Genomic DNA, 24,163 nt, shown 5'->3' with positions numbered 1-24,163 from the left:
TCTGGGATATTTTCTGTAGTAGTAGAAGACCCTCTAATAAATTTCTGTGCAAGAGATTGGTTTTCCTTTTTTTTTTTTTTTAAAGACATAGAGTCTTTGTCTCTATTTTTATGAGACACAAACTCCTGATCACTTCTTCTTATAACTTTTCTTAAGACCTCTACTTCATATAAGGCTCCTGCCTTACCACTTCTGTGTCTGCTCTTTTGTATGCAAAGTGTTCACAGGAACACGTGGAATATGCATGTTGTCAAAATACTGAAACATACAGCAAAGTAAAGAGGAATATTTAAAAAATTCTATTAACATGCCTAGATAGGATTATTGTAATTTTGTCATGTTTCCTTCTGGTAATTTCTTCTATGAATTCTGCCACAAAATTGAATTCATTTTTTGATGAAATATAAAAAAACTATATTTTAAAAATATAGTTTTGTTATCCAATAAACCTGAAAAGCTATGCTAGTAGCTTCTGTGTGAACTCACATAGCTATTTGCTGTTTGAATTTATTCTTTGATGATCCACTTGGCCAAATTCTGCTGTTTTTTCAAATAAGGTTTTAATATTTGTTTTTGTTTCTGGTGTGAGAAGGAAAGCAGCCTTCGATTTCTCATAGATATAAGGTATAATTTAGAATGTGAATTAAGCAGACAAGCTAAATAAATCATAGGAAGAAAAAGTAATTAATAATTACCATAATTAGTAAATATTTTTACTTGTTTGAACCAAAAAATCCATATGATACAACACAAAATATATATGAGCCATGGATCAATGTATTGACTTTTGAAAAGACAATAATCCTCCCATAGGAAGCAGTTCAAAACAAGTAAAAAATAAAATTTAGGCTTTTGATAATTTGCCTGAAGATATATCCATTCATAAAACTTTCCATAGGTTATTACAGATATTCAATTCAAAAAAAAAAACAACAAAAGAATAGGAATTTTGAAAATCAGAAGAAAAATGATTTCAAGAGACAAATATAATAAATGTATTTATCTATTAATATTAACAGATTTATGCAAAATGTTAAAAAATAATGTGGAATATTTCCATATAGTGGGATACATAAACAGAATAGATACTGTGTTTTCATTTTGATTAACTTTGTAAGGAAAATATAATTCAGCAAAATATTGATTAGAATACTCTTGAGATATAAAATAGCACAAATTTTAAAATGTCTAATAAATTAAAAATTTATGTGTTTTATTTGAGTCATGAAGATCTTTTTTTTCTTCTCCTCACACATTAACAAATAATTAGGTATACCCTAGAAGTGTACACGAAGCAACAGGAGACAGTGGTTTGATTTGGGTAAATATTTATAGGGTGGTGTTAGTAAGGCCATGGTGTTATCTCAATAATCTCCTTTTCTCATGTTAGCTCAGAGAAACAGATTTTTGCTGAATCTATAGAATGAGTTAATCACAAAAGATAAACTTATAACTGGACAAATTTTCTTGATGATTATTATATTTGAATCATTTTCATTTTAGACTGGACCTGTACCCCTTCTTGTAAAGTCATTTTTATTGGCCATGAATTTGGGGTCTTAGCTGTCTTCCTGCTTTAGTTATTTAGAGTTAAGACTATTAAAACCTGAATATTGGTCTTGCCATTTAGATTGGCAAGAAACAAATAACAAAATAATAGAAAACATAATTACAAAGTCAGTGTATGTGCATATCTCACCCAAAGTGTTTTAAAACATTACTTATACAATTTTTGCACACATATACACAGTACTTACAGAACATGATTAATTACTCTTCCAAGATATGAATGTAAGCCACCCAGAGATAATTGGCTTGTTAGAATACAACTCTCAGGTCAAGATTTGTGAATTACCATACTGTAAGTTCTTTTAACCAGTGAGTACTAGACCCTATTTTGAGTTCTGAATGAGCTACAACATGTTACACTTATTCTTCTGTGGCTTTCTCTCCTTTTACCAGATATTTTGGTTTTATCAAATATTTTGAACCCATAAGGGCTGCCAAAAGTTTTTCATGTGATAGTTCTGAAACTGTCATATATGTGTTAGTGTTGGGTCACAAAGTATTTGGAAATCCAAAATGACAGTGGCTTAATAAGACAGAATTTTATTTTCTGTCATAAATAATTCGGAAGTTTTTCAGTCCAAGACTTATGATATGGGGCTCAGTTTACAAAATTCTCAGAGATCTAAACTCTATTCATCCTACCACTCTGTCATCCCTAAGGTATATGATCTCTATCTTTACGGCCCAGGATGGTGCTATCCTCATTCAAGGCAGCGGGGTGGATAATAAATGAACACAGGGCAAAAAAAGTTCCCATGAGAAAGGCTACCAAAGGACATCTCCATTTCCCATTAGACGAAACTCAGTCCCATGGCCACATAAAGCTTCAAGGGATACTGGGAAGTATAGTTCTTTTATTCCAGGGAGCCCTGTGCCAAGACAAAATTCTAATATTATATAGGAAAGGAAAAATAGCTAATTGGGACAAACACTTCAAAGGAAGAGTCTGGTCTTAGATCGGATTCCCTAGAAGCAGAACTCAAGACAGGTGTTCATCAGTATGTGATTAGTAGAGGTTGCTCTCCGGAGAAACAGGAAGGAGCCAAGGTGGAAAGGGAAGGAGAGGAATTTCAGGAGAATGTGGTTCACCTTCAGTCTAATCATGTAGGACATTCTGGAGCAAGAATTGATCACAAAATCTGTCCTGCTGAGACAAAAAATAACAGGGTTTGGGGATCTATCAGAGTCACTCAATGGTCATGAGCCACTGCTTATTTTTTCCTCATCCAATTAATAACAGATTGATTAGCTTTCTTATATCTGGTGATGCTGTCGGGGAGGAAAGGCAGGAACCTTGGGAAGAATGGGTGTTGGAAAGGGTTTCTTTGTTCTTTAGAAACATAGTGCTTGATACCAGAAATTTGAGATGACATAATTCAGTTAGTTATTTGAGTATACAATCTAGACAAATAATCTATTTAGTATAGCACACTTACCTTAAGTGTGAACAAATGAACAATTAGCTATCAGAGTTCCAGAAACTGCTTCTGGCAAGATGATTCTAAACAACTGATGATCCCTTGGGAAAAATAAATATACTCAGGTGTATAGAGCATTCTGTATCTTCTCTCTTCTTTATCCTTTGTGCTCATTTGTTTGCCTCATCTTGGTTGCCATTCTCAAAGGGAGAACTGAAGTGGATTATAACTGCTAGAATTTTTTTTCCCTCAATACAAAATAATAGTACTCTTGTCCATAAGGCCATCAAAAACCAGTAGGAACATTTGGTGCAATCAATCTATTACAAACCAATTTTATAGCCATATAATGAGATCTAATTGCTGCTTTATTAGTCTGGCTAATATTAAAAGTGTCAGTAATTGCTTTGCATTTAAGTTGCTTTTCCAATTTAAATTGCATGTCCAATACATTACCATTAACTTATGCACTTCTTTTATTTAATAGAGATTTCCCTTTCTGGTCCACGTTTATTAGAATTTCCCATTCCTAACTAGTTGAAATGGGAAAAGGACAGAAATTAGGATAAATAAAAATTTTATGCAGTGAATGCTTGTATTTCTGCAGTGCTATAATATGTTTTTCAATACTAAAAATCTAGATGGAATTTGTGTGGTCTGAGGTATTTTTATGGCCTTACCTCAACTATATGCAAAAGAAAAGCTGAGTCAATCAATTGTTTAGTCAGAAATTATACAAAATTCTATTAACAGAAATACCAGATTAGGAATTTATAATTGATTTTATTCAATTATTTAATTAATATATCAAACTAATGTTCAATGATTTGTCTTAGATATTGACTATTTGAAAAATTAAATAAAGTAGAGGGAGTTACAGAGGTCATCTGTGTAATTGCTGTAGAAGTACAGCCCATTCTCAGTACCAATCACAATGTTCTATTACCATGTTCTTGGGAAGAACTTTTATCTTCTAAATAAAAGGTCATGGGCTACTCTGCTTATTCTTTTCTTTGTTAGTGCATAACTTTGAGGCCAACTAAAGAAGGTTTCCATGACAGTGAGTAGAAGTTTATTGTTAATTGTGGGGAAAATTCTGTTATACAAGTAATTACTGAATCTGAATTTTCATATCCAGGACTAAAAAATGAAAGCAATCTGTAGTATGATTTGATTTACATTTAAAATTTATCTGATGTTTTTTGAACTTTTATAATAGTTTTCCAAGGGTAGAATTTTTGACAAGGATGCTATCCTACTTAACATTTAAAATTTCTCAAATTCTTCAACCTTTACCTCCGTTCTCATTACTACTATAGCTAAAGTGACTAGATCATGGATTCCAGAGTCCATCCTAGATTAATGTTTTGAGTCCTCTTCTTTCTAGCAGTGTGTCCTTTGGCAGGTTGGTTAACCATTCTGTGCTTCGGTTTCATCGTTTATATGATGGAGATAATAAAAAAAACTAAATTTCAGGGTTGTTTTGAAGTTTTAATAAAATAATAAGTAGATACTCTCTCTACACACACACATGCATACACACACAAGGCTTTTATTAACATTATTGTTACTGTTATTTTTAAATAAAATGATAGCTAATTAAATATTCCTAAGATATTTAAATACAATTTCCATTAATATATAGGTGGCTAGTTCTGAACTAGTACCTGGTAACCATTATACTTATACCATGTAATTTGCCTGGCATGTAGGAAATTTTTGATGATTTTTTTTAAATGAAAGAATGTTCAGAACTAAGATGAGGTTTGTAAAGAGAAGCTCTGAAAACCTGCTTTCCATATATATATATATATATATATATATATATATATATATATATATATATAACATACGTAGCAGGAGGTACAAGAAAATAAGGAGAGAAGGGCATGGAATTGTATGAAAATATATGCCTTCTCTAAAAAGAGCAATTGCTAGGCAGCTGTCACTATTTTGTCATGTGAGAATTTGGGCATAATGTTGCCATAACTTCTGTTGATTTAAGGAAAGATGAAAATATGGAGAAGTATTAAAATTCTCTTAATGTTTAAATATTGTGTAGGCAAAGACCAAAAACAGTTCAAAGAACAAAACTGGACTTGTGAGGTATTTGTCTGTCTGCAGAATGGCTTCTGCACTAACTTATTCCCTTCTCTCCTCCACGATGAGGTCAACCTCATCTTCCAAGCATGCCTCAGCAGGACCCGTTATCCAGCTGCTATCCATACCCATCAAGCTGCCTGTCTGCCCTTCCTAAGTTCTTGCAGCTCCTTTTGCACCCATATTTAGGTCAGAATGCCCTTTCCAACACAGTTTCAACTAGGTCACTTCTTTCCTTAAGTTCTTCAGTGGCTACCCATTTCTCTAGGATGAGGAAAAAATTCTCACTGTGGCTTACAAGACCTATCCACCTTGCCCCAGACGCTCACTGTCTCTTACAGATGTGCTGCTGCATCTTCTGTTCATGAAGTGCCTTTTTTCTTCATTTCAGGAGCTTTGGGCATTTTAGTTCCAGGAACTCTCTTTCCATCCTCTGTTGGGTGAAACAGTGTTTCTCTCAAAATCTGTGTCCACCTAGAACCTGCAAATGTGACCTTACTTAGAAATGGGGTCTTTGCAGGTCTAATCAAGTTAAATGAATGTGGTCATATTGGATCAGAACTATGCTTCCATATACAATGACTGGTGACCTTTAGAAAGAGAGCATTTGAATAGAAACACATACAGGGAGAAGGTTCAGTGATGATGGGGACAGAGTTGGGAGTTCTGAGGCTGTATAAGAGAGGGGAATGCACAGAATTTCCTGCAACCACTGGAAGCTAGAAGAAAGGCATGGAGCGGATTCGCCTCCTGAGCCTCCAAGAAGGAACCAACCCTGTGACAATCTGATTTCAGAGTTTTGTCCTTTGGAATGGAGAGAATAAATTTCTGTTGTTTTAAACTCCAAGGTTGTGGTTATATTTTTTCTGCAGCCACAGGAAACTCCCACTTTCAACCCTCCACACACTTTCATAGGCCTCTCCTTTCCCTAGCTCATGGCTCCATACCCTCCTGTCCTCTGCTGGAATCTCAGAGAAGACTTTCCAGAGCTACACTTGGATCAGGTGTAGGATTCATACAAACAACAAAGCAACCTTATACAGAGGAATGCAATACATTGATTTATTAATTTATTCATTTCAGAGAATATTCAATTACTTCATGTCTGAAGTACTAGGTTTGAAAATCCCACAAGCAGAAAGCAACTTTTTCTGTTTTCTTCCCCTTGTTTGACCCCCTAATGAATTAAGCAAATGAAATGATGAATTAAGGATGACAATGAATTTTTTGAAAAGAAACAGAATGTATCAATGGTAATTTACCAGTTGTAGTTGCTTATGATATATCTTCAAGAAAGTTGTTTCCTCGTCCTGGGAAATCTGTTTTCTTATTTTGAAATGAGGAAAAATAGACTAAGATCATTTCCGAGGCTGAAGTAATTATAATATTCTATGGTTCTGTGATTTCTTCTGCTGAAAATTCTTCCAGAGTCCTTGGTCACAAATACATGGTGGGGCACTTATGCCTGCACAATAGGTCAGATCCAAGATGATATAATTTTACAGTCACTATCCATGTGCCATTTATTGTAATTTCTACGTGGTAAACATTAAAAAAATGTGTTTATAGTGGGGAGGGAAGAATACAAGTTCATTTGATTAGACAAAGGGGAATGAAGGAAAGGGAGGAGGGACAGGAATAGGAAAGACAGTAGAATGAATCTCACGTTACTTTACTAGGTTCATAATATGAATACACTACCAGTGTAACTCCACATTATGTACAACAACAGAATGGGAAGTTATACTCCATGTATGTATAATATTGTCAAAATACATCATACCATCATGTATATCTAAAAACAAATAAAAAATATGTATTTCTATGTTATACTCCCAGAACCTAACACAGTGCCTGCTAATTTTAGGTACTCAATAACATTTGTTGAAATAATTAAGTTGGGAACTAAATTTATGTGTGTGATGTAGACTCTTTGGAACACCACGGTACACTCATATTGTAACATCACTATTCTCTTTTACCCCAAAATAGTGGTGACTGCAACCAATATGAGAGTTTAGAAGATCAATATTTTTCATTTTTTTCTTATTCTGGTCTCCTAAATGCCTTTATCATTGAAAAGGCCATAGGAAAAAAAAAATCAAGAAAAGTTAAAACCAGGCATCTGAGATAATTAGATTTATTCTACCTCAACTCCATCATTAACTGAGTCTTTGGAGTTTGTCAACAGGGAAAATCTAGAAAGAAAATGGAGAATTGTTTTAAAAAGTTACTTGACTTCACATAGGATTTTGAAAGCAACCACTCTGGGGCTTTTTCTTCTCTATTTTTCCCTGCCTGGTCTGGTCCTGAATCTCCCTCCAACACGCTGTGATGCTGGTAATTTGTTAAATATCGTGCAGATCCTCAGCTCTGAGTGAGGCTTTATATCTTGCACATGTTGGGTAGTAATTGGGGATTTGTATTTTCCACGGGGAAATTTATCTGAGTAGCGAGGTTTGTTTCTCTTTTATGAAAGGATTGCTTCTTTTCCCCCTGGATTGGCTGTTATGATCTCAGAATGGGTATTTTACAGGATGACCTGTGCCACCCCAGTACACTGATTATGATTTCTAATGCTGATTATTTATTGCCTTAGGCAAGGGATGCCAGGGTCCCCTCTGAAGAAAGAAACATTTCAGGGACCACTAAGAAAGGGTAGTGCTGACTTTTACACACGCCAAACTGAAATAAATTGACCAGTCTCCTTTGTAATGTTTATGAGAGGAAAAAAATTAAATATTTATGTAATTATTTGTACAGTGGTCATCTTTCTTGCTAGAATTTTAGCTCTTTGAAAGAACCAAGGCTTGTTAAGAATGACATACATGTCAGATACTTGGAGAAAGAAAGAATCTACATCCCATTCCTGATCCAATTGAGCCTCCTTGCCTGGGCTGTGTACAGAAAGCTCTCAGAAAAGGGACTTTTTTAACTCACATTGTCCCTAAAAGCAGAGCAGGAGATAAAGCTTCATATGAGAGCATTTTATTTGAAACTAATATCAAGGAACAAGACTGAGAGATAGGGAAGTAGTAGAATGGGGGAAAGAAGGAAAACAAATAAGAAGATTTATTACTGATTTGACCATTGCTATGGATCCATGGAGCTCATTGCCAATGGGACCTTCTGAGCGGTAGACAAGGCATTTCACCTTTGTGTGACGAGGCTTAAATAGAAAAATCCCTTACGACTTACTGTTACCTGTTGGTGGAGATATGTCCCAAATTTGACATAATTGAGAACTATAGATGTGAAATGCTATGTGGGCTCCAAAAAGTATGTACCCTGTGGTATCCAAGAAACACTAGGACAGGAATGAGAATCTCACTGTCAGTGCTAGCAGTAGGCACTGTCAGTGTGCATGGAGGGGAAGTTTGTACAGAACCACCAAGGCTGAGAGGAGTGAGGTACTGCCCAGGAACTTGCTCCATAATAGCAATCACTGCTTTCGTCCAAACAAGTGTCATGTTTACATAAAAGTAAGACCATATATGGCTGGTGTGTTGGGATGGTACACTTTGAGTTAGCCTGCTTTTATTCAACAAAAACAACCAGCAAGTGATTGGCTCAGTGCAAGAATCGAGCTTGATAGGATGTTCTTATGAGCCAACCACAACACTGGGATTTGTAAGTTTCATGATTTATGGATCCCCAAAGTAGAAACAACATGCCCAGTAATGTGTGAAAGCAAGCCTCCAAGGGCAAAAATAAAACCCTGATTTGTAGCATTTGATAATTTTTATGGTATAAATATGCCTACCAAGGCCAATTTCAAACAAGTGATAATATGTCCCTTAATGCAAAGTTGGGAAGAGATGTAACAGATGTATCCAACTTTCTTTTTTTTTTTTCTAAAGTCGTACACAATATCTTTATTTGTTCATTTTTACATGGTGCTGAGGATCGAATCCAGGGCCTCACACTTGCTAGGCAAGTGCACTACTGCTGATCCACAACCCCAGCTCCCAACTTTCTTTTCAGAGGTAATGCCAGTCAACTCCAATGCACAGTGGTGTCCATATACAACTAGAACCAAGGTTTAAATTCTGACTCTATTACCTATTATTTATTAAACTTTGGCAAGTTTCTTATCTTCTTTATGCCTCAATTTCTTTCTCTAAAATGGGCATAATATAAATACCACCACATAGGATGGCTGAGATTGAAATTATCATATAAAGCTTTATCTATTGCCCATAAGGTAGCTGCCATATGAAAAGTGCGGGAGGGTGGGCCAGCATATAAAAATTGAGAAGGAGAGGGGTTTAAATGAAATTTACTACTTTAGATATTAAAAGCATCTGAAAATAAGAGTATTGTAGCTCTGTTCATCTATTCCTGGGCATAACATAAAAAATAAATCAAAAATGTTTTATAAATGACTCCTATGTAGAAGAGTGTTAAAAAAACCTTCTTAACTTACAGTAATATTAATGGTGGAGAATATTATGTAATCAAATAAAAATTTAATCTTCTATGGGTCCTCTTCTGGTGATCTGGACATTATTCTGTTTTCAGAGAATTCTGTAAGGTTTTTATGGAAGACTCAGCAAAATATTTATCTATTGAGAAAACAACATAATAAGGAAGCAAAAATAAAAGTGTACTCTGTAGTGAAACTATTTATTGACCACTTAAACAGCAGCCTTTACTAATGTTAACATATATATTTATTAATACTTTTACAAGAATCCTCAATGTAGGCAATACTTCCTTCTATTATGAGCTGGTACCTGCCAGCTATTTTACTATATGAACATGGATTAATAAAATTATATTTTTTTCAAATGTTCTCTATTGAAATTTTTCTTTCCTTCAAAATGGCCTCACCATGCACTAGTGCCCCTCGTTAGGGCAAATTAAAAAGGTTTTATTATGTGATGTGCCAAAAGACAGGATGGCACACAGAAGTAAGAGCCTTTTGACAGAGCAATCATTTCCCAAAATTAATTAAAAGATAATTTCAGCCCTGACAGCCTCATTATGCATGTCATACAAACTTGGAAGCTTCAATTATGTCTGTGATTTCTCCTTCACCCTATATAGTCAATCTCTCTACCAATTCTGTTGACCTTAAACTTGCCTTGTAAACTTTTCCTAAATACTAAATGAAACAATACAAATACACCTGCAGGCTTAGATATAGTGCCTGACACACTTTAAGCTAACTTGCTATCTCTGAGTCTTCCCTTTTTCTGTCCTTTCCTTCCTCCCTCCCTTCCTTCCTTCTCTTCTGCTCTCTTTCCCTCCAATTTTCCACCCTTCTCCAACATTATTACTGCACCATTATAGTGCTTCTAGCACGAATCTCTCTATTTGGGCTTTTACTAGGTCCTCATCTTTTCTGTTCCTTCCAGAGTACTGCATAAGCCTCACAATTTATACACCTGCCTGAATTCCTCTCCTCTATCAGACTTACAGTGGAATATAAGAATTCACTCTTTTCTTACAATCTAGCCCCAAACTGACATTTTTGCTCACCTCCCAAGGTATGACTTGACAAATGATGATCTGAAGATCATCACCTTTGTCTTCTGTAGCTTTTTATTCTGACATTTTTGCTCACCTCCCAAGGTGTGACTTACCAAATTATGATCTTAAGATCATCACCTTTGTCTTCTGTAGCTTTTTATTCTGAGTGGCTGTAATATGACACCTTAAAAACAAATTAGAGGAAATGAACATATTAACCAGAGGCACAAAAAGTAGACTAAAGAAACAATAAGAAAATGGTGTTTTTGGTTCCCCAAATTCACTTGCTGAATAGTAATAAAATATCTGGAAGAATCTCATGTTTACAAGAAAAAAAATTTAAATTGATTTTCTTTCAAGATACAGGGCACTATGCCCACTGAGACACAGAAATAAACTCACCTGCAGTGGAGCTGAAACTTGAAGTCCAAATGCTGAGTTCTCTTTCCTCACATGCTCCAAGTGCAGAGAGAGAGACTCGGAAAAATGAGTTGCCATTAATTGAAAAGAGCTTAGTTAAATCTGAATATCAAATATGAGCTTATTGGATTAATTTACTTATCCCGAAATGAAGACTTTGCAAAGATCAAAACAGAATGCCTAATTAAAAGAAGAATTGAGTGTTGCTTTGTCATTCTTTAACTAATAGCAGTGGATTCAAACATTCTAGAAGTGATATGAATTGAATACTGTACTATCTAAAGAAGCCAGCTAAAACACCATTACTCTATAATCAGTAGATAAACCTGGTGCTATTTCCCAAGATGGCAATTTTTTTCAGTTTTTAGAAAGAAAGTAGGGTGAACTCACTTCTTATCATATACATTCTTCATAGATAATTACATATTCTGGAAAATTTTATATGAACATGATTCATTCTGAGGAAGGCTGAGGAATTTAGTGAATGCATTTAAGTGCTTCAAAAAATTTTAAGTAGTGAAAATAATATCATGAAGCCACTAATTCCCAGTCATTCGTGGGGGGGGGGGTGGAGAAAAACTGAGAGAAGTATTTAGATTTATGGGAATTTAGATATTGAATTTTTTTTGTTTTGTTTTGTAAGAGAAAGGAGTTGTTTCCATCCCTTAGTGTGCAGGGGAACAGTTTGTGCCTAGGCAGCAGGTACTTGACTTTTGGTTACTCCCAGTTTCTCCTCCAGAGTAAAACCATATTGAGTAAGATGACCCTCTTACCTTAAAGGTTGCTATTGCTTAACAGATTGCAGATTTTTAACCTGGGGCCAGCACTAGCTGGAAGAAGGATTTCAAAACCTGTGCTCAACAACACAATCAAGTCCATTATGTGACTTGTTTCATGTTACATCCCTGCTTTACTGATTCCTGCTTTCGACACATTTGTTTTAAAGAGATTTGCATGTTTCCTTGTTTTTTTTCCCATCAAAAGTATTATTGCGGTTGTTATTTTCTTCCTCACTCTGTACAACATAGATCAGTTTAGAGATACTTGCTTTGTAGGCATTAGCATAGAACTGACTTGGAATTGCTAGAAGTCAATTAGAGTTCATAATATTTAAAAACTCAGAGCTGTAGAGCCGTTTTCCTCTGTAGAGGCTTTGAAAGAAAAAAAAATGAACTATTGAACTGATATAACTCACAAGAAATATTTTGTTTGTAAGTCTTTGAAAGCACTTGTGACATTATATTAAATGATCTATGTATGTACTGGTCTCCTCTATCTGTGAGCTCCTGGTAAGCAGAATCCATTTGTTATTCATCTTTATATTCTCAGACCTTATCTGGCACATAGTAGGTTCTCAAAAAATGTGTAAGAGCATAAAAGCAATTTCAATGACTTGACCTTCCCTTTGAGCTCTTGAAACTACAACAGCAGATATGTTCACAAAAGTGTCCTGTTTAATAATGAGTAATAGTAAAGTATTATCATAAGCAGAGCTCCCTTTGATAGGCATAAGCAGGAGAATTCCAAATCCTTGAGAACATAAAGATGTAAGGAAACTGAAGCCAAAGAGTTATAAGAAAAGTTTGTGTGGCTTTCCAGAAAACACTACCAATATCTTACTGAGAAAGAAAGCCAGGACAACAGTGAGACAGTTTTACAAAAGGTGTACTTAATCGACATCTAATATAAGATGATCTGGGCCCGTTTGGGTGTTTGGAGTTTGCCTTGAGAATAACTTCATCTATTCCCTCATTGAACAAACACATATTCTTTGATTTCACTAACGTTATAAAATAAATTTTAGTAATTGTTATTAACACAAGTTAGGCATGACACAAGACGCACATGGAGTTTGCATCACATTATAGAGAATTTGGTGTTGATTTGTGCTCTTTTATTCGGTATTTATGATATGCTGGGTACTGTGGGAGTGAGAATGAAGAGGAGGACATATGTCTTCAAGGGTTGAGGATGCAGCAGAACTATTAGAGGAACATGTTCAGAGGTAGGTCTACAAAGTCTAATAAGGAAAATTTTCAAGAGCAGTGAACATTAGGGCTGAGCCTTTCCAAACACTGTAGGCCAGGTACATTGGTTCAGTGTGATTGTACAATGAGGGAAGCATTTAAATTTTTTGTTCTGCAATATCTTCACGTGAAGAGAGAAATGTTTCAACACCACCATCTGCTGCCTGAATAACACTGGATAAAAATCTCCTGAGCCTCAGATTTTTGCTTTGAGCTGAAAGAGCTCTAAGGCATCTTGGAATTCTAATGTTATGTGAATATATCGGGGCTCTCTAGGGAAACAGAAGCAACAGGCTAATAGAGATATATAGGAGAGAGTGTAATAAGAGAATTGACTCAGGTGATTATGGAGGCTGAGAAGTCACAGTGCACCTCCTGAAAGTTGGAGCCGAGGAAACCCAGTGGTGTCATTGTGTCCAGGTGTGAAGGCCTGAGAACTAGAGAAGCCCCTGGTATAGGGAGTGAGAACTTCGAGTTCCAATACCTGAGAGGAGAAGGAGATGGATGGCTCTGCTTCAGACGAGAGAGTAAATTTGCCTTTTGTTCTATCAAGCTCCCTGTAGATTGAATAATCATGGCCTCCATAGTAGATTTTTTTTTCCAGGCAATTGATTCAAATGTCAATCTCTAGCACAATACAAAACAAAAATACAGATGCTTCTTGACTTATGACAGGGTTATATGCCCATAAACCCATCTTTTTTATTTATTTTTTATTTTTTTATTGGTTGTTCAAAACATTACAAAGCTCTTGACATATCATATTTCATACATTTGATTCAAGTGGGTTATGAACTCCCATTTTTTACCCCAAATACAGATTGCAGAATCACATCGGTTACACATCCACATTTTTACATAATGCCATACTAGTAACTGTTGTATTCTGCTACCTTTCCTATCCTCTACTATCCCCCCTCCCCTCCCCTCCCATCTTCTCTCTCTACCCCATCTACTGTAATTCATTTCTCTCCTTGTTTTTTCCCCATTTCCCTCACAACCTCTTATATGTAATTTTGTATAACAATGAGGGTCTCCTTCCATTTCCATGCAGTTTCCCTTTTCTCTCCCTTTGCCTCCCACCTCATGTCTCTGTTTAATGTTAATCTTTTCCTCCTGCTCTTCCTCCCTGCTCTGTTCTTAGTTGCTCTCATTATATCAAAGAAGACATTTGGCATTTGTTTTTTATGGATTGGCTAGCTTCACTTAGCATAATCTGCTTTAGCGCCATCCATTTCCCTGCAAATTACATGATTTTGTCATTTTTTAGTGCTGCATAATACTCCATGGTGTATAAATGCCACATTTTTTTTAATCCATTCATCTATTGAAGGGCATCTGGGTTGGTTCCACAGTCTAGCTATTGTGAATTGTGCTGCTATGAACATCGATGTGGCAGTATCCCTGTAGTACGCTCTTTTAAGGTCTTCAGGGAATAGTCCGAGAAGGGCAATAGCTGGGTCAAATGGTGGTTCCATTCCCAGCTTTCCCAGGAATCTCCATACTGCTTTCCAAATTGGCAACACCAATTTGCAGTCCCACCAGCAATGTACAAGAGTACCCTTTTCCCCACATCCTTGCCAGCACTTGTTGTTGTTTGACTTCATAATGGCTGCCAATCTTACTGGAGTGAGATGGTATCTTAGGGTGGTTTTGATTTGCATTTCTCTGACTGCTAGAGATGGTGAGCATTTTTTCATGTACTTGTTGATTGATTGTATGTCCTCCTCTGTGAAGTGTCTGTTCAGGTCCTTGGCCCATTTGTTGATTGGGTTATTTGTTATCTTATTGTCTAGTTTTTTGAGTTCTTTGTATACTCTGGATATTAGGGCTCTATCTGAAGTGTGAGGAGTAAAGATTTGTTCCCATGATGTAGGCTCCCGATTTACCTCTCTTATTGTTTCTCTTGCTGAGAAAAAACGTTTTAGTTTAAGTAAGTCCCATTTGTTGATTCTTGTTATTAACTTTTGTGCTATGGGTGTCCTATTAAGGAATTTGGAGCCCGACCCCACAATATGTAGATCGTAGCCAACTTTTTCTTCTATGAGACGCAGAGTCTCTGATTTGATATCAAGCTCCTTGATCCATTTTGAGTTAACTTTTGTGCATGGCAAGAGAAGGGCATTCAGTTTCATTTTGTTGCATATGGATTTCCAGTTTTCCCAGCACCATTTGTTGAAGATGCTATCCTTCCTCCATTGCATGCTTTTGTCCTCTATTCTGTACCATTGGTCCACCCGCCTGTTTTGGTACCAGTACCATACTGTTTTTGTTACTATTGCTCTGTAATATAGTTTGAAATCTGGTATCGCTATACTGCCTGATTCACACTTCCTGCTTAGATTTGCTTTTGCTATTCTGGGTCTTTTATTTTTCCATATGAATTTCATGATTGCTTTATCTATTTCTACAAGAAATGCCATTGGGATTTTGATTGGCATTGCATTAAACCTATAGAGAACTTTTGGTAATATCGCCATTTTGATGATGTTAGTTCTGCCTATCCAAGAACAGGGTATATTTTTCCATCTTCTAAGATCTTCTTCTATTTCTCTCTTTAGGGTTCTGTAGTTTTCATTGTATAAATCCAGTTTCATTAGTCACAACCTGGTGAACCGTTAGTGTCTTGCCTTAACTGTAGACAATTGATCAACTGGGAAAGAAAGTTACCATTGCGAAGCCCGGGGTGTTTTTTCTTCCTGAGAATCCTCTGTTACACGCTTGCATGTTTGCATAGTATTGGGATTCCCCCTTGTTTACAGCAACAAGGGTTTGGTAGATTACTTCTTGAAAAGGAAATCTGAGTATTCTAACCAACCCCATTTCATCTGTCCTCATACCACAAGTGAAAATGGTCCTGTATATGGCATTGTGTTACTGTCTACAGGCTTCTCTGGTTATTAGTAATCACTAAAAAAAAGTTTAATCTACCTACTTTAAGACTACTAGACTTTTCTACTTATCTCCTAAAAATAAGAAAAATATTATAGTGAATTTTTGTTTTAGTAATGTATTTAAAAGCATCTCCACGTTTTTCTGACCTGACAATGCCAATTATCTAGCTTAGTAATTAACTGTCTCACAGGATGCTGAGGCTGCCTTCAGTGACAATCTGCTTGCTCATGTCTCTTTAGTTTATTGCTACAAAATACTTCAAAAGATTGAAGTGAATTGTCTAATTCCACATTCCAGGACTGCATTTCTTATCTTCATGAGAACTGGGTTGATACATGGCTATTTTCAGGTTATAAATATCATAGTTATGATAGAGTTTTGATGTTATTTACAAATATGTTCAGGCCTTAAGATGAAACTTATGGAGTTTAGGCACTTTGTCACTGACGTTGGTAATCAGCCACACAGCCCCTTGCTCTGGGCACCTTCACTCACACTGAGCTTAGCCTGGCCATTCCCTCCCAGCCCACTTCCCTACATCTTCTCACTCTCCCTCCAATTTCCCATGTACCTGATGAAAATTACTCACTTTCAAAGTTACCACTTAAGTACCTTTTTTATTTATCCCAAGACTAAATTGCCCACTCCCTCATGTGTGCCCATAATGCTTCTTACAAACTAATAGCGTAGACTTGCAGATGTGTTTTCCATTACATTTGGTTACATGTCTAAGGCTTTGGTCCCATACATCAAATTCTGTGAGCCTGAAGAAGGCAGCTGATCGCTAAACTCTATTCACAGTGTCTAACACATAATTGGCAATAAAGCTTATTAAATCTAATAAATAGAACCCAGACTTAACTTTCATGCATGAAAGATGCAGGAAACATTGTGATCTAGATGATCCTTCATTCTCCTTCTACTTTGCTTTAGTTTATGGAAGTAGTATAACCTTCAAAAGGTGAGAGAGAGAGAGAGATAAATGATATAATTTCCAAGATTTGACATAAATAAATGAGGTTGCGTTTTAAACTATGGCAGGACATTCACCTAAATGAACATTGTCTGCTTCCAAAGAGTCATCTTGCAACGTTAAACAAGTTTAAAAGTTAAGCGTGAAGTTGTTGCCACTGCTCAAAACAACACTCTACTTATTTGTGAAAGCTGCTTTTCCCAGTTCTTTCTGAATATGCTCCACATGACAAACCTTTATTTTCTAAGGTTGAATTATGTTTCTGAAAATAGCCAAAACTTTTTGGGAGCTAAAGTTGGCAGAGGAAGTGAATGCTTAAGCTGTGTAATGTCATTTTTTTTTTTTTTTTTTTTTTTTTTTTTTGCTATTTTGGTATACTGTGCCTCAGGAGAATGGTGCCTTATGTAATTGTGAATTGCCTTCATTGGAGGAATAATGAGAATAATAATGTAACAGCTGGCCTGCTTCCTCTCTTCTTCAGAATTCCATCTTGTGTGGTCTGCTGTGCATTGACCTATTTGTGCATAGTTAATAAACAATTTCTTCTCAAGTTATTTTCTTATGATTAGAACACACACACACACACACACACACACACACACACACACACCTTTTCTAGGCCTCACTTGTCTAGGTCTGTTTTTCATAATGCCAACAATGAAATATTTTAAAAATCTCTGTTCTTAAGAGCCCAGAGTGTAGATTATAGAGTGCCTAACCATTTAGTAGCCTCGAGCCTTTGGGGCAAGTGACAGCCTCAAGCTTACTTATCTGTAAAATATACATGATGACACCCAGCCTCACACTCCCAGAAGATGGTAGGAGAATTATATGACAAAGGGAATGACAGGACACTTCCTTTTGGCGTCACTTTACCACAGTTGTGATGATAACCTAGTGTCTGTAGCCCTTTATGGCGCTAGATTAGTGTTTCTCTTCTCACTTCCACGGACAGATTGAGATTAAGGATGGTGCTAGGCTCATATCAGAAATCCTTGCTAATATTGGCACATAGTGAACACTCAATGAATAAGCGTTGTGAATATTAAAAAAAATAAGTTTTGATTTCTCTGAAATAAAAATTTTAATTCCAAGGAAACATAGGCATTAAATTGCCATGATTTGAATATGGATTGTCCCCTTCTCAGTTTAGGTAGCAATTTAATCCTCATGGTGAGATATTAAGAGATATGATCAGGTGGGACCATTAAGAAGTAATGGTGGCTCTGTCTTCATGAATGTCACTATCAGAACCATGGATTAATAGGGTAAAGGATTAGCTCAAGAGAAGGTCAGCTATAAAGCCAGTTTGGCTAGTATCTAGAGCAACTCCTGTCACTGGCCATGAAATGCCCTGCTCTGGAGATACCACACCCTTTTCTTCACCTTTTGTTTTCTTCTCATTCCACTTCAATTTGGCCTTTTTCTCTATGTCTCCACTGAGCTACCTGTAGTTACTGCTGATATCGATGTTGCCAAATATAACAGCTTTCTCTTTCTTTTTTTTAAATTTTTTTTTACAATTTTGTTTTTTTCTTTATTAAATTATTTATTTGCTCTAGTTTGTTATACATGAATGCAATTTATTTCATATTACACATATAGAGCACAATTTTTCAAGTCACTGATTGTACACAAAGTATTTTTACACCATTCAAGTCTTCATTCATGTACTTAGGATAATGATGTCTAACTCATTCCACCATCACTCCTACCACCTTTCTCCCTCCCTTTGCCTCCCTCCCCTTTGCCCTATCTAAAGTTCCTCCATTCCTCCCATGCTCACCCCTGCCCCATGGCCACTATGAGTCAGCATCCTCATATCAAAGGAAACATTCTGCTTTTGTATTTTGGGATTGGCTTACTTCACTTAGCATTGTATTCTTCAGCTTTATCCATTTACCTGCAAATGCCATGATTCTATTCACTTTTAATGCTGAGTAATGTTCCGTTGTGTATATATACACCAAAGTTTTCCCTCTCCATTCATCTACCGAAGGCAACTGGTTGGTTCCATAATTTAGCTATTATGAATTGTGTTGCTATAAACATTGATAGGGATGTATCCCTGTAATATGTTGTTTTTAAGTCCCTTGGGTATAAACCAAAGACTGGGATAGCTGGGTCAAACAGTGGTTCATTCCAAGTTTTCCAAGGACTCTCTATAGTGCTTTCCATATTGGCTGCATCAATTTGCAGTCCCACTAGCAATGTATGAGTGTACCTTTTCCCCCACATCCTTGCCAACACTTATTGTTTGTATTCTAGCTGCATTCTGATTGGAGTGAGATAAAATCTTAGAGTAGTTTAATACAGCATCCCTTATGTTCAAAATTCTAGAAAAACTAGGCATGTCAGGAACATACTTTGTAAAGGTATCTATGCTAAGCCCCCAGTCAGCATCATTCTAAATGGAGAAAAATTAAAAACATTCCCTCTAAAAACTGGAAAAAGACAGGAATGCCCTCTTTTACCACTTCTATTTAACATAGTTCTTGAAACTCTAGCCAGAGAAATCAGACAGATGAAAGTAATTAAAGGGATATGGATAGGAAAAGAAGAACTCAAATTATCACTATTTTCAGATGATATGATTCTATACCTAGAAGACAAAAAACATTCCACTAGAATCTTCTAGATCTTGTAAATGAATTCAGCAAAGCAACTGGATATAATCAAAGGCATTTCTGCACATCAGTGACAAGTCCTCAGAAAGAGAAACTAGGAAAACCACCTCATTTACAATAGCCTGAAAACACACACATACACACACACACAAAACAACAACAACAAAAAACAACTTGGGAATACACTTACTGAAAGAAGTGAAAGACTGCTACAATGAAAACTACAGAATGCTAAAGAAAGAAATTAAATAAGACCTTAGAAGATGGAAAGATCTACCTTGTTCTTAGATAAGCAGAATTAATATTGTCAAAATGATCATACTACCAAAAACACTAGATGATTCGATTTGGCTTTTTTTCTCAATCAAATCCCTCACAGAAATAGAAAAAGAAATCATGAAATTCATCTGGAAAAAATAATAATCTTATTCAGGATAGCCAAAGCAATCCTTAGCAAGAAGAGTGAAACAGGTGGCATCACTATACCAGACCTTAAACTATACTACAGAGCAATAGTAACAAAAACAGCATGGTATTGGCACCAAAATAGACCTGCAAACCAATGGTACAGAATAGAGGCCACAGAGACTAAACCACATAACTACAGTTATCTTATATTAGACAACATTGCCAAAAATATACATTGGAGAAAAGATGGCCTCTTCAACAAATGGTGTTGGCAAAACTAGAAATCCACATGTAACAAATTGAAATTAAACCTCTATCTCTCACCATGCATAAAAAACTCAACTCAAAGTGGATCAAGGACCTAGAAATTAAACCAGAGACCTTGGATGAAAAAGTAGGCCCAAATCTCCACCATGTCAGATTAGGCCCCAACTTCCTTAATAAGACTCCTATAGTGCAAGAATTAAAACCAAGAATCAATAAATGGGGTGGATTCAAACTAAAAAGTTTCTTCTCAGCAAAAGAAACAATCAGTAAGGTGAATAGAGATCCTATAGAATGGGAGCAAATCTTTACCACTTGCATATCAGATAGAGCATTAATCACTAGGATATATAAAGCACACAAAAACCTAAACAACACAAAACCAAATAACCCAATTAATAAATGGGCAAAGGAACTGAACAGACACTGCATAGAAGAGGATATACAATTAATCAACAAACATATGAAAAAATGTTCAACATCTCTAGTAGCTTTTTCTCTATTTTCCTCTCTCCCTGTAGCTTTCTAATCAGTTAGCATTTCCTCCTGCTTGAATGCCTTTCTTCATCTTTCTCTCTGTAATACTACAAATTTCTGAAGCTTCTCTTGTCACATGGGTTCTCCTTGTTCAATCCCTTTGTTGATGTCTCCTTCTATTCTTTCTATCCTTTCTAAATGCTGATTATACCTGAGATTGTGACCTGGGCCTCATTTTTCCAAATTCTTCAGGAATTTTGCCTTTTTTTCTACTGATATATCCCCAATGTTTAAAACAGTGTTTGGTATGCACTCAGCCTCAATAAACATGTAGGAATTGAGTGCACACAATATCAAGCTTCTTAGAAATAGTGAGAAAAACTAATCTGCCTCTTTTCTGCTTCATATATTCAGCTGTGAAATGTCTCTGGACTTTTGTCGACTTACGTTTTCCTTTTGTGTTAGAGTCTACTAATTGCTCCCTGGTGGGATAACTCCACAATTGTCTTTAAATGAGTTTATGCACATAGATTAAAAAAACTTAATGAACTATTGGTCCATCCATACATGGAAAAAAAATAAGTGTTAAACAATTACCCAATGATTTTGCTTCAACTAGACAACTAATAGAGATAACTCCATTTTTAAACTTGTCTTTTTGTTAGCACAACTTTGGATTATTATTATTTTTTTGGAAACTTGAATTTTATAATAAACAATTCTAATAATAAGGTATCTGTAAAATAACTGTAAAAGCTAACTTCCAAAAATTGTGCTCCACCCTTCCAATTTTTACTTAATGCAGAAAGAACTTTATTTGCAATGTGCTTTCAGGTCAGTAATGAAAGATCTCATAAGTCCAGGGCATTATGATTACAATGCGTTTAAAGTGGCCTAAGCTATCCACACTTTCTAATAACAATGGATTAGAAAATAACACGTTCTAATCCATTTATGGGACTTTGTAAGTAGTCAGGTCTCCAACCCTAATCCACCTCTTTATGTCTAGGTAGTGAAGCATAGCAGGTTTGGGTTCCTACAATTGCTGGCTGGGAAGGTACATTGACTATCAAAAGACATGTTAGGCAATGAGACTACAAAGAAAGCACTTATAGCCCGTAACCACAGGACACAAAGAGATGTGAGCTGGCTGGGTATACACCGAGAGAGCGTATCTTCATGTACAGTCTGGTCTGAATTTGCATAAAGTATCCATAAGACTAAGCCACAAGGTAGGGGTTGGCAATCACTCCTCACTGAGTGCCAGGCACTACTGAAGCTTCCAGAAACTCCAGTCACAAAGTGAAGACGTAGGTGTTGGTTGCACAACTCATAAACTATTTTTCTCATACTTAACAACTACCAAACAGCTGAACCAAATATTTTTATGTCCAAGGCCTCTCTCTGTTTCTAACGTTCATCCTTATGTGTTCTAGATATTTAAGAAATACAGTCTCACTGATGATGACCTGTCTCAAGAGTTATGTTGTTCAGCATCTGAGGACAGAGCTGGGATTGTGGACAGCAAATTCACAGTAATAGTCCCCCCTGAATGCATTTGAAAGAGCCATGCAATGAAATGAACTCAGCTCTGTATGCCCACTATGTTACAAGACTTCCACATAAAAGATACACTATGATCCTCCTTAGTCACCTGCAGAGCTGACCAACAATTTTTATAAAAGTAAAAAACTTCAGATGTACCTCTTTTATTGTGGGCCAACAGTACAGTAATCTCATCTTCTTGCAAAGAAATTTATCATGACCAATGTGAAACTATTTATTGATCTTCCTTTTAAACTTTTCTTTAGGTTTTATTTCTGTAAAATAATTTGTTAAAATCCTTGCATGAGATCAGTATAGAACTCAGTTTTTTTTTAAAGAAATATTCAAAGCTATTCATCAAAACATTATTTGATCACCAAATATGGCCATTCAATATTTGTTAGCTGATTGCTATCTCTCAACCATTTCATAGAATGTTCTCAGTATTTACCTTTTAAACTTAGCCTGAGTGTCAAGGGTAGAGTGCTTGCCTGCGTGCATGAGAACCTGTTTTCTATCCCCAAATTTGAAAGTTAAGATTAAATTTGCATGTGTCTTGGAGTCCAAAGAAAGATAAGTAAATTTTGGACTGTCATATTTTGTTGCAAAGGGAAATTCATGAGACTTTGTGAATTGTTATTTCATGGGTTTGGTATCTTATAATTTTATATTTCTGATCCAGAAGTTTGCGTTTGCTCCATATTTTTTTCTTTTAAGTATTTTTTATTTCATCAAAATAGGTACATAAAAAGTGTTGTAGGTAGATAAATATTAATTGGAAATGCAGCCACCTATTGGCTACTGTGGTACCAGAAGTTCCACTTCTTGGGAGGTAGGTGATGTTTGGTTTGAGTTACCTTGTCTTGTGTATTTGAACGCCATGCAAAATGATTTAGATTTTTCATTCAGTCCAACCATCTTCCCTCTTCATCAAACAGGCACACACTCACATGTTGTAACAGGAGTAGTATTAAGGATTTTGGTGTTACAAAAGCTGTTAGTGTGTAGTTGCTTAGGATATTCAGGTCCTCAGGATTAGGGGTTGGTGTGGGAGAATTCCAGTTGAGAGAGTGTGAGGAACACAACAAAGGGTGTTTTGTTTTATCTTTTCAGCAAAGGCTTCAACATGGTGAAGCTGGATTTGAAAAATTTTCTGGTCCTTACCTAAACCTCTGGGGAGCTGTCAGGCCACACAAGAAGGATTTTTCAACTATTACAACTTGCCATGCAAGCTCCTGAGACATCTTTTCCTTTTAAGGTAAGTGTGCTGTTCCATTTGCTGGTGTAAATGGGTGGTGAGGATGGGTACACTGGTATTTGACTCCATTTTATGGGCTTCCTTTCTGTCTCACCACATGTCTCAGGGCTCTTACAGACACTTATGCCTTTCCTTGGTTATCAGCAGCTTCCCTAGAAAGGTAGCCAATATGGCAATGCCATTTGCTCCAGATTTTCTAATCTTCATTCTTATTAAAATGTCAGATTGATGTCTCATTATGCCTTACCATTAACGAAACTCATAATAACATCTAAGTAGGTATTAAAAAGTTTTTTTTCAAAGACACTCCCCCTCTTGCTCCTGCTAATGTACCTTTCAGCAAGGTCTCTATGTAGTCAATGGGAGAACCACATGGAACATGGTAGCTGATAAAAGAAACCTTTTATTCACTCCAACTTCATATTAGTTCTTATATCATACCACATAGGAAGAAGATATTTGTGGTTTAGTAATGGGCCTGGGAAGATTCACTGTTCTGTCCTAAGTGAGTGCCATAGAAATAGGAAGGACTTCAGAGAAAAGGCACAGGTGGGGCAAAGGTAGAGAGGGCTCTTTCTTCCAGATCCCAGTAATTACGTTCAATTCTGCTTAGTGGACTGAAGCTGCTTGAGATGAACATTATTACCCTAGGTACATGTATGACTACACATGTGGTGCGACTCTACATCATGTACAACCAGAGAAAT

Source organism: Marmota flaviventris, chromosome 6 (assembly GCF_047511675.1).
Source record: "Marmota flaviventris isolate mMarFla1 chromosome 6, mMarFla1.hap1, whole genome shotgun sequence".
Classification (NCBI taxonomy): Eukaryota; Metazoa; Chordata; class Mammalia; order Rodentia; family Sciuridae; genus Marmota; species Marmota flaviventris.
This window is presented reverse-complemented; position numbering follows the sequence as displayed.